The 10,679-nt window shown below is 37.9% G+C and overlaps 1 pseudogene; it reads right to left on the bottom strand.

Annotated features, from left to right (window-relative positions):
• Window positions 1–1,761: 1,761 nt before the first annotated feature.
• On the bottom strand, window positions 1,762–10,112 carry LOC108986678 (annotated as a pseudogene).
• Between the last annotated feature and the right edge of the window lie 567 nt (window positions 10,113–10,679).

Raw genomic sequence — 10,679 nt, 5'->3', positions numbered from 1 at the left:
TCATGATTTCATCCAAAACATCGCAGGTGGAAATGCAACCCTCCTTGCTGATAAGTATGCAGTTACATAAAATCATCATCCACACCTCTCTTTGAACTTCTTTAAATTTCGCATTTGTATACACTACTTGAAACTACTTCTCTATGCGGAATGGAGATGAACATGGGATGGTTTGGTTGGAGGAATTGAAATTAGTTGTCGTCTCGATTTGCACCTTCTTTCTCAGCACATTGTCAAATTGATCAACGAATTCTTTCAAACTCGTACCAAAATGCACAAACACATAGATTAAAGCATTCATGCTTTCACTGTGTAGTGCTCATACCCGCCCAAAATACTCCCTTAAGGTAAGCCGGTACCCAGAACAACCTCTTGTTGTACAACCCTTGCAGTCATGCATTATCAACAAGGTCAAACTTCTGAATAAGTTGCCCATACTTCTCCTCAAATTCTGCACGTCTATGAATCATATAATGCACTCTAGATAGAAGTCTTCAACCTTGCATTGAATCATATGTTGCTCTACTACGTGCGTCAGACCATAACACATTTCTAATTCTCAACGTCTCATCCACATCAACCACATAAACAAAATCATCATTCATAAGTATCGGGCCTTGTCAATGAAATTCCAACAGTCTTTTTCTTAAAAATCAAGATTCTCAAAACCCCCCCGGCATCAACAAGTGCGCCAAAATTCTTGTTCATTCTAATACCTGATGTCATTCAAGTCGAGCATCCTCCGACTATACTCATCTAAACACTTGTGCGATCTAAAAAATAAGACTTTTGTAGACTGACAGTACTATGATTATGGGCAATCTCAACAGTGGTTACCACCCAAGTATCCTTCACCAAGTGAGCATTTATCATTGTCTTACAATCCGTTTTAATAGTTAGTCATGGCCTCGAGATATTATTATGACTAGGATAGTACTTGCCGCCTCGCGCACACCCAATTGTCAAATACTTCAGAACTCTCATTTGCCTCTCTCTTCATCTTTTGTGTTATAACACCAAAACTTTGTTGATTGTTATATCGTTTGTAATAGGTCATAAGCTCATGATCAATGACAAACTCCATGCCAGGTTTGGGCTCCTCCTAAAGTCGATCATCAGCAAATGATACTTCATTTATCTCCTCAATCTCTGCCTCTACGTCCAATGAAATTTCTAAAAATATAAATGTATAGTTTGAATAAGCATTTATAGGGTTAATTACACTTTGTCCCCTCGAATTTCACTCAATTCACAATGTGCCTCCGAAACTAATAATTGCATCAAAGTGGACCCTCAAACTTTCAAAACTTCCTAATCCCCCCATTCTGTCTACCAGCAACATCAAATCCGACGAAAATTCACTGTAAAGATGTAATTTTTATCTAATTTATTATCATTAACCATATAAAATATAAAATAATATATGCTATCAATAATAATAAATCGTTAATCGTTAACCATATATAAAATTATTTTATACCTAAGTTGCAAATAAGTATGAATAATCTATGTACACAATGAAATTATTTGATAATCATTAACCATATATAAATTAATAAAAAAAATATTTAATGATTTATAATTTATTATTAATTGGTAACATATATTATTTTATATTTTATATGGTCAATGATAATAAATTAGATGAAAATTATATCTTTGCAGTTAATGTTATGCATATGAGCAACACATACAGTGAATTTCCATTAGATTTAATGTTGCTGGTAGTTGGAAGGGGGGATTGAGAAATTTTGAAGCAAATGCAGCACGAGTGATCGAACAATATGATTCATTGCTTTCTACAATATAATGAAATCATGAACCGTGATGGCACCAAGTGCATAAGACAAGAATGAAGCCCCTATTATCTCTCAAATACATAACCACAGAACAAGACATCCATAGTTCTACATATTGTAGTGTGCCTCTATATAGTGAGCCAGACCAGAAACAGGATGTAAGACAAACTGCAGGTGTATAGACCATTTCAGCTCAGGTTATGCCGGATAACATGGATTGATCTTTATCTTTTCTTGAGACTGCAGTCTTCACATTACAAAATTGGAAGGATCAAACTGAAAGGGCTTCACTTGATAGATGACTTCAGAAAAGGATTAGATGGGCGATGAGATTGTACTTGATTTCCCACTAATTTATTCCCCTCCTTGTTTGATGACTTTACAAATGGATTAGATGGGCGATTTGGTTGTATTCCAGACATTTCCCCAAACTTCTTTACCTCCTAATAGCTTTTTACCTCCTCTATCTCCTTTTCCTTTTCAATGTCAGCCAACACTAGAATTTGGTTTTGTTCCGTTTTCTGTATTCCAACTCTAGCAACCTCCTGTGAGTTGGCCTTCCTGGTAAACAGAAGAGCAGTCAATTTTGGTGATGACAAGGGAATAGCACTTTCCGTTGTTTTGATTTTTTCAGCAGAAGTTAAGGTCTTGTTGACTGCAACATGAGCCACTGAGTTTGGGAGAGGTTTTTGCTTTGTCCCTTTAGCTTCATTAAGCAACCTTTCCTGTTATATGCAGAGAAGATGAAAATGTTCAACTTCTTGACCAATAAAGAGCTGCGCACCCTTCAGAAAAAGGCTTACCTCCAATACGCTATTGAACCGTTTGGCCAAGTCAGGAAGCTTCAGTGCAGTAACAAGCTTGATTGCACCCTTCACAGATTTTTCAGTTTGTTAAAAGTTTCACAAGTTCAGTAGCCCTCACAAGCTTATCACCTGATATAACCACCGCAAGTAACCAAGGCAATGATATTTAACTTTATTTGTCAGAATCTAAATTATAGAAAGGGGAAAAAGAGGCTAGCACAGACAAAAAAACATGAATCCTCTTTTTATGTTACCACAAATCGTAAATACTCACCATTGCAGCAGAGGATGCAATAAGCCTCAAGATGCATCTATCTTGAGCTACTTCCATACTAAAAGCCTCATCATCAAGTGAAGTAGTGTCCAAACCAGCACCAGCCATTTCTTCCATTCTCTTTTGAATCTGCAAGGTATATACATCTAAAAGTTTCAGCAGCTGGACAGCAGTTGTAAAAATATAAAGCACGTAGTTCTTTCTCAAAAACCACACATTAACATAAAATGAGGATTACAACTAGAAAAACAACAGATGGGTGAGACAAAAATAAGAAAATACTCTGAACTCCAACATCTGCATGTTAAAGAAGGGCTTACATTTAATTTTCAGCAAGTATAATATATCAAGTCATCACAAGTTCCAATCAACAATGCTGACAGTCTGACACAGTCTTCACCAGGCAGACAGTTAACTATTCTGTCCACAAATTTACACTTCTAGTTTGTTTTCACAACTCCACTCAACTCATCTCATCTAATCATTACAACTTTTCTAAATCCCCATACAAAATAAAAAAACAGTTCTGCTACAGGTACCCGTATTTCGGGTACCCATTGCGGAATCACTGAGGTGGCGTTAGCCACGTCAGTTTTATTTTTGTATGAAAAAAAAAAAAAAAAAAGTAGAAAGAAGAAGACGGAAAGGGGAGAAATGAGCGCCAAAATTATTTCTGAAAGCCTGAAACCAGAAAGCATTTTGCGGTGCAACCATTCTGCGCGATAGCCGTTCTTCATCGTGGTCCGATTGAGCTGAAGACAAAAGCACCAGAAACAAGTTTGCGCTGAGAAGAAAAGCCCCATAAACCATTTTGCGCAACAGCTCTGGGAGCGGTGGCTGCAGTTCCCAAACTCAAATTTTCCCGTGGTTATATGTCGCAAGACTTCGAGGATGCCTCACGGCTGTAAACAAGTGGTTAGACTGCATTTTCCATTTCGAGTGGTCACTCCTTCAAACCAATCAAATTCGAACCCCAGATGTTTGACAAATTGTCCCTTACGAGCACGTCAGGGTAGGGTGCTGTGATAATTTCTTGTACCGGTGTGCACCTTTGCTTTATTGTGGAGTATGTAAATGATGGGTGCTCTGAAAAATATGGAACAGCTACAGTCAACATGTTTTGCTTTATCTTTAGCTATATAAAGCCAGGCCAGAGAAGGGTATTCAACCAAAAGGTACTTAGCGAGGTTGAAGACTCTCTCTCATGTTGAATCCTCCCAGAGTTCGACACATCTCAGAATGCTTTATCAAACCAGAATATGCATCGGAAGAGTCAAAGCAACCCTTCTACCTGACGCCATGGGATCTTATCATGCTCTCTGCGCACTACATCCAAAAGGGCCTTTTTTACAACAAGCCTCCCGCATCAGATGACCAAGATCAGGCCTTCGTCAAGACTCTCTTGGACCGGTTGAAGAGCTCCCTCGCCCTCGCCCTTGTCCATTTCTATCCACTTTCTAGCCGCCTTGTGACACAAAAGAATGAAAACCCACCTTCCTGCTTGGTTTTCGTCGACTGCAATAACAGTCATGGAGCTAAATTTATCCACGCAGCACTAGACATGGAAATAGCGGACATCCTTTCACCGATTGATGTCCCATCTGTTGTTCAGTTGTTATTTGATCATGACAGAGCGATCAATCATGATGGGCATACAATGGCTCTGCTTTCCATTCAAATGACAGAGCTCAAAGATGGCATTTTTATAGGCTGTTCCATCAACCATTTAATTGCAGATGGAACATCTTATTGGCATTTCTTTAACTCCTGGTCTGAGATTGCGGGTTCTTACTTAATATAGAAAGCATTTTGCAGTGAAACAGACTAAGGTGCAAACGCACCGTTTCAATTATGCTGAGTTGGAAACGGGTACGCGGCGTGTCCCCCATCCCGGGTGCAACTAGCATTTTTCATAAAAAAAACAATACAACATTTTCAAATCTTACAACAAAAATAATATTAAAAAAATATATTCTAACAATATTTTATTCAACTTTTTAACTTTAATCTCAATTCATTTTATCTCATCTAATCTCAACAGCGAAAACAAACGAGCCTGACTTCATGACTATTAGTTGTGGCCTTTGTAAATGTTCATGTCCAAAGTTGTATAAAGACGAGTCAAGATTGAGCCTTGGACTAATTAGTACCCTCAAAACAGAGTATGGTAGATTGAAACACGACCTGATCATTTGAGGGAAGACAGTCAGAAGCATGAGTGACAACTGCAAGTTCATCCTTGAAGCCTGCTGCAGTTACCACTGGCCCATGAAGTGAAACAATATGTTTCTGCAATGAATCGAATGAATCAAAACCTTTGTGCAAAGAAAGAGCTCGTTATTATTATCATTTCACAGAAGTCCAAATACAGGACTGATACATTAGAACTTATGCGAGATCATATTTTCAGGATCCACAGAACCCATTAATTGAACAGGAACTTGCCCATTCGTTTTTCAGCTGAATGAACCCAAAAATGCATAAATTGAATTTTCCACCAGAAACAGAACACTCCTATTTCCTACAGGCAATCTTTCTATTATTGCTTTTTACAATGCAACTGTTCAGCTATTGTTTTACTTTCTAGAATTGCAAAACCGAAAAATGTATCCATGAAGTTTTCCATGCATGATAAGAGTTCTTTAACAGAAAGAAACCCACAAATATCTGAAGAACTACTTTACATTTTACAAATGTATCACTAGAAGATAAATTAGATGAATAACGAAAGAATACATATTTCTCTATCTCCATTACTCATTCAAGTTAGGTCACTACATCTGCTTAAGTTTTTCTCCCTCTTCCTACTTGGTGCTGCTTATACATGCTATCCCCCATCCTAGGGAAATTACACCATTTTGTCATTGTGGAAAAGAACCAAGGATGAGAGCAAAAAATTGATAGCATAAATCCATATCATGACTGAGAAGACCTGGCAATTCAACCCATTAGGAAGAACCAAACAAAACGAAAGGTCAATTAATATATTTATGATGTTTATTTGACAAACCTGCAAACCACCCTCAGTAAAGATGCGAAGAAAATTAGAACTTGTAATTGCAGCTACCCAGGCAGTACCAAGTGCAACGACCTTCACTTCTTCCCCTTCTAATCGCATAGACCACTGGGTTGGCAATACACATACAAAGTCAGAACACTGAAAACTTCACATTCATTGTGGAGTCTGGACAGACAGTAATAACATAGGCCATGTGCATTTCTTAACTAATACAAATTTTAGCATGAACATGCTCAAAAGGTAAATGATCATACCTCACTGTTATTTGCCCAGGTACTAAACGGGCGATACGTAAGAGTACTCATGTTCTTCTCACCCTTGCAAGAGTTTGCAAAAGCACTTGCATTCTCATTTAATGCAGCCACTGTAAAGCCAAATGATCTGTCATTGACGGAACTCTTGGGCCTTTACCAGTATCATGAAAGTCTATCTGTATCGAAATCACTGAACTATGAGTCCAAAACTCAGTCACTCCAGGCAACATACAAGCTCTGAATAAAAAGTGAGTGCAAAAAAAGAACAAGTATGGAAAGACTAGAAACTGAAACTAACTAACCAAAGGCATGGATTACCTCTATATGGGTGTATCCATCAGGTTCAATAGTGGTTATACTTCCAGCCATATTATAGCACAAAAAGCGCCTTTTTCCAGGCTGTGCTGGAGTAGCACCTGGCTGAAATGCCTCCTGCATTTTCATCCTAGTAGATGTCATTATGCTTCTTAGCCCCTCGTTCCTATTCAAGCTTTCTTTGTTTGTATAATTCATTTTCTTACAGGAATCAACCTTAGGAGGCAAGCTCCATTCCTTGCTACCACCCTCACTGAAATTTTCCTCATATCAGACTGCTTGCGTAGCCTTTTCCTGCAAGTAGCTTCAGTTTCACCATGACTATCTTCACCAAGATCACTTAGGCTACCAGATACATTAACATCTTGTTCATCTTCATCAAACAAAAGGAGACCGTTACTATTCTTTGATTGCAAATTTGGAACATCGTCAATAGGAGATTTCATTGACGAAGGAACTAATAAAGAAAACTTTGCACTGTAGGTGCTTGATAAAAGAACTATGAATAACAGAGAGTAATATGCCTCAGAACCAAAATCGTTCTTCTTACTATTTCACTTAAACGAGACTTTACAATGGTGTATATTTATACACTTGTGATATATGAAAGAGAAAGAGATAATACAAAGATTCCTATATATGAACCAATAGTGATCAGCCACATCATCATTCAGTTATAACAAACTATTGCCTGCTGCAGATGTAGTGCTACATGATATTCCCGAATCTTCCTTCTTGGTAGTGCTGCTTTCCTGCAGTGTTGAGAATTGCAGTGTAGAGGAATTATATGTCTCAATAGGGACAACTAATTCCCATACACCATACTTTCCCATAAAATAATAGCCAGTGCGTTGCCAATGGGCTTCCATGCCATGCAGTATATATTATCATCAAATTTATGCCTGTCAATATCCTGCTTCCGAGCCACATACCAAATCAGAACCTGCCTATCTAGACCAGAAGTGGCCAAGTACTTACCATTGGGTGACCAAGAAAAGAAACAAATAGGTTGTATGTGATCGCCTGTCAATGAAAACAGCTTTTCAGCCGTATCTCTATCGTACATCACCAGATCATTTCTCAAACCTGGGACAGCCAAGGTCTCCCCATCGGGACTCCAGCTAACTGCATTCATGACAGAAAGGTCTGAACCAGTGTCAGGAGCTATGCCGTTTAAAGTGTGCAATGTTCTTCCAGAATGTATCTCCCAGTCGAATCAATCGATGCTAAGTATTTACTATTAGGGTCAAAAGCTAAGCTAGTGACAGGTCCTTTAAGAACCCTGGCGATTGAACCGTCAATTGTGTTGATTAGCTTAATCCCTTCATCATCTCCCGCGGCTGCCAACATACTCCCTTATCTATTAAATGCAAGGGCTCGTATTGGCAACGTGAATCTAGTGAAATAGGTCTCAAACTCTCCACCTGAAAAAAAAAAAAACAAGCTAAATGAAGCTTTAAGATTATTATACTTGGCTGAGGCCTCCAAGATTTAAACTAACAAGAATTCAATAAGTTAAACTGAAAAAAAAATAGTGGGAATTCACAATTGATATTAGTATCTTACCAAAGACTTCTAAAATTGACAATTGATCTTATCAACTATTTTTGAAAACCATCCAGTTACGGAATCTAAATAAAGAAATAACCACAATAAGCAGAGGAATAAAGAAACAGAATTCGAATTAGACCTAAGTTTTCCCTAAACCCAAAATCAAACCTAGTTTCCAAATCATCCAATTCTAAGAAACAGTCAATATTTAGAAATATAAGTTTTTTCTGTCCTAAGTCCCAAAATGAAACCCCAAAAAAAAAAAAAAAACCAACATCTCGTAAATCTGGTCTATATTGCACAAAATCCAGAAGCGGCACAAAAAGGGAGACAACACCAATAGGATACCTGGAAACTTGTACAGCTTGACGGTGTGATCCACGGATCCAGAAGCGAGGCAGGTGGAGTTGGGGCTAATCGCGAGGGCGGTGACGCCATCACGGTGGTGGCGGAGGATCTTGGGAGCAGTTGAGGGAAGAAGAGGGTCGTGGATGGAGATGGAGGGATCGGAAGAGGAGGCCGTGACGAGGTGAAGGGCCTGCTGGTCCCACAGGACGGAGTAGAATTAGCCGCGGCCGTTGTTTGCGGTCACCTTGTGAGCCTCCCTGAGCTTTCATGGCGGCTCTGGGGATATGTTTGGCTTGGGTTGGTGGAATTTTGTGGTTTCATTTTCTTCGGAACAGGGTTTTGACTTTTGAGGGGCTGTAGATTTGGCGGGTAAATTGAATCAGTAATGCAGAACGATATATTATTAGAAGATAAATGCAATTGTGCGTCCTCATTTTGTTTCACCATTGGCTGCTTATATATTTAATTTTTTTTATTTTTTTAATAATTTAAACTTTAAAATTTATATTTTAAATCAAATTAACACATAGCTTGTGTGTGGTGTAAATATTTTCAAATAGAATAATTTATTGCATTCAATACTGCACATATAATTAAAAGAAAATAAACAGTTACTGGAACTAAAAACATAAGTCTAGATCTATGTTTCTCAGTTTAATCGAGGAAATGACCACCAAAAGATAGTTTTTTTTTTTTAATGTAAGACCACAAAGGGTTTGCAATGCTAAAATTGAGACTTGTAATGGATAATATTGTACATTGATGGTGTCAAGTTTTTTAGAATAATGCAAGAGATATAGTCATAGGTTGTAGAAGCGTCGTGCACTTCTTTTGAAAAAAAATTAGTTTTATTATTAAAAATTAATTTTTTCATGTGAGTCTTATATTTATTCATTTTTTTTAAATGAGTGTGCAGTGTTTACACACTTTATAATTGCAAATATAATTTCTCAATTTTTTATTTGGCTTCATCTCTAACATCGTTTGGATAGTGAGAAGAGATGAAGTGAGGTGAGATGGTTTTTTTTTTTTTTTATGCAAACAGACTTCATTTCATTCAATGAACCGAAATTATAGACGTGACTTATCAATACAGGAAAAATCTGAACTACAAGCCAAACTACTCATGCTCTAGGTCACCTCCGCACACAAATTCATTTGTGACAGACATTGTTTTAATTTCTATTAAACTATCTCCTAATAAGAGAGCGCTCCGTAAAAATAGAACTAAACGACCCATCTTCCAAATAAAAGAAACACTAGCCCCATCCGTCCTCCCAAGGAGGAGGAGTATGAAACTCTGCTGCTATAGACACTAAGTCCAATAGTCTATTTCTTTTTTATTAATAACTAAAAACAAAAACTACAAATAGAAAACACATTAAAAAAATACAAAAAAGCACATGAAAAATTGCAAGTGGGGGCTTAGGGTTTCATGATTTCATCTCTTCCTAGCCCACCACCAACCCCCCTTCTACTTTCTTTTTCCTTTTTTTCTTTTTCTTTTTCTTTTACTTTCTTCTTCTTCTCCTTCCTACGCTTATTCGATGCCGTCACCCCCCTCTGCCATTCTCTCCCTAGCCCAACCCCCACTTTGCTACCACCGCCCACCACGAGCACCGACATGAGCCCAGACGACGTACCCACCGCAAGCATCGGCTTCCTGAGCCCAAACAATACAAGCACCCAACTCGCACGGACACCTGCCTCCACTGCACATAAGACCCTCCTACGCTCGAGCACCATCGCAATGACCACCGGCCATAACATCGCCCTCTCCTCTTGACCAGCTCTTATCCCAAGTTGTGTCTATTCCAGGTGGCTTGACAACTCACTCAGGGCAAAAAGAAAAAATGAAAAATAGAGGTTTTATTTGGTAAGTGAAGAACACAAACTTAAAGAGCTCGAGTAGTTGGCCAGAAATCATACGGCTTCAAACTTACCTTTCTACGTCGCAACCCCTCCTCTCTTCTCTCATATTTTTTTCTTTTTTCTTCTACCTTTAGCTCTACCCGTGACCTCCTCCCTTTTGATTTTTCTTCGTCAGGTGATATGATTTTATATGAGTTGAATAAAATATTATTTTTTAATATTATTATTTTGGGATTTGAAAATGTTGAATTATTTATTATATTTTACATAGAAATTTGAAAAAATTGTAATGATGAGATGAGATGGGTTGAGAGTATTTTTGTATCCAAACCGTACCAGAATTTGAACTTTTTCTCTTCTCTTTTTTTTTTTTTTGGTTGTTTGTTTGTTTTGTTTTTTTGGGCAACCAACTATGGGCTTAACCTTTCAACAATAATCCAA

This window comes from Juglans regia, chromosome 15 (genome assembly GCF_001411555.2).
Source record: "Juglans regia cultivar Chandler chromosome 15, Walnut 2.0, whole genome shotgun sequence".
Classification (NCBI taxonomy): domain Eukaryota; kingdom Viridiplantae; phylum Streptophyta; class Magnoliopsida; order Fagales; family Juglandaceae; genus Juglans; species Juglans regia.
This window is presented reverse-complemented; position numbering and strand designations above follow the sequence as displayed.